This window comes from Myotis davidii, unplaced genomic scaffold (genome assembly GCF_000327345.1).
Source record: "Myotis davidii unplaced genomic scaffold, ASM32734v1 scaffold586, whole genome shotgun sequence".
Lineage (NCBI taxonomy): Eukaryota > Metazoa > Chordata > Mammalia > Chiroptera > Vespertilionidae > Myotis > Myotis davidii.
Window position 1 is genome coordinate 996,921 of NW_006296809.1, and position 1,926 is coordinate 998,846.

Below are 1,926 nucleotides of genomic sequence, written 5' to 3' on the forward strand. Positions count from 1 at the left end.
AGAGGAAGGGAAATTTCTGGCATAGTATAGATTTTTGTCAAATTCTGTCTAGGATACCACAGAGTTTTAAGTTTCTTGCTCTGCAATTCAGTTTTATAACTATCAGTTAACTGTTGACCCTCAGAAATCAGCGCAGTGGCAGGCCGGGTCCCAGCGCGGGAGGCAACCAATGGATGTGTCTCTCTCACCGATGTCTCCCTCATAGATGTCTCTCTCATAGATGTCTCTCTCGTAGATGTCTCTCTCTCTCTCTCTCTCTCTCTCTCTCTCTCTCTCTCCCTCACTCCCTCCCACTCTCTGCAAAAATCAGTGGGAAAATGTCCTCGGGTGAGGATTAACAACCACCTCTGCAGTTCCCTCACTCCAGCCCCGCTCTCTTGTTTTCCGACACGGGAACCTCAGGCCGGAAAAACCTAGGAAAACCTAAGTGCGCCGTGGTGATGGCGGTGGCGGTGGTGATGGTGGTGGTGGTGATGGTGGTGATGGTGGTGGTGGTGATGGTGGTGATGGTGGTGGTGGTGATGGTGGTGATGGTGGTGGTGGTGATGGTGGTGATGGTGGTGGTGGTGATGGTGGTGATGGTGGTGGTGGTGATGGTGGTGATGGTGGTGGTGGTGATGGTGGTGATGGTGGTGGTGGTGATGGTGGTGATGGTGGTGGTGGTGATGGTGGTGATGGTGGTGGTGGTGATGGTGGTGATGGTGGTGGTGGTGATGGTGGTGATGGTGGTGGTGGTGATGGTGGTGATGGTGGTGGTGGTGATGGTGGTGATGGTGGTGGTGGTGATGGTGGTGATGGTGGTGGTGGTGATGGTGGTGATGGTGGTGGTGGTGATGGTGGTGATGGTGGTGGTGGTGATGGTGGTGATGGTGGTGGTGGTGATGGTGGTGATGGTGGTGGTGGTGATGGTGGTGATGGTGGTGGTGGTGATGGTGGTGATGGTGGTGGTGGTGATGGTGGTGATGGTGGTGGTGGTGATGGTGGTGATGGTGGTGGTGGTGATGGTGGTGATGGTGGTGGTGGTGATGGTGGTGATGGTGGTGGTGGTGATGGTGGTGATGGTGGTGGTGGTGATGGTGGTGATGGTGGTGGTGGTGATGGTGGTGATGGTGGTGGTGGTGATGGTGGTGATGGTGGTGGTGGTGATGGTGGTGATGGTGGTGGTGGTGATGGTGGTGATGGTGGTGGTGGTGATGGTGGTGATGGTGGTGGTGGTGATGGTGGTGATGGTGGTGGTGGTGATGGTGGTGATGGTGGTGGTGGTGATGGTGGTGGTGGTGGTGGTGGCGGTGATGATGATGGTGGTGGTGGCGGTGGTGGCGGTGATGGTGGTGGTGTTGATGGTGGTTGTGGTGATGGTGATGGTGGTGGCCGTGGTGATGGCGGTGGCGGCCTGGCCCCAGTGCCCTCGTCATCGTGCTTCAAACACTGTGCAGAGTGTGTCCCCTCACGTCCCAGACTCTGGCGTTTTGTGGTGGGAATGTCAGTTTGTTCTCTTGTTATTTATTTTTAGTGTAGGGTGCGGGTTTGTTTGTTTGAATTCTCACCCAGGAAAGATATGCAGATTAAAGAAGAAAATCATCCCATAAAGAACCCCGGGGACGGGCATCCTTGTGCCAAGTCTGCAGAGGCCCCCACGCCCTCCTGGTGCTGGCCTGGTGCCCTGGCAGCACCCCTCGGTCCTTTCCGCTGCTGCTTTTACCTGCACCTGCACCTACACCTACATCTACATCTATACCTATATCTATACCTACATCTATACCTACATCTATACCTACATCTATACCTAGTATATCTATACCTAGTATATCTATATCATCTATATCTATATCTAATCTATATACCTACACCTACACCTATACCTAGTATATCTACATATCTATATATCTATATCTATAACTATACCTATACCTATACCTATATCTA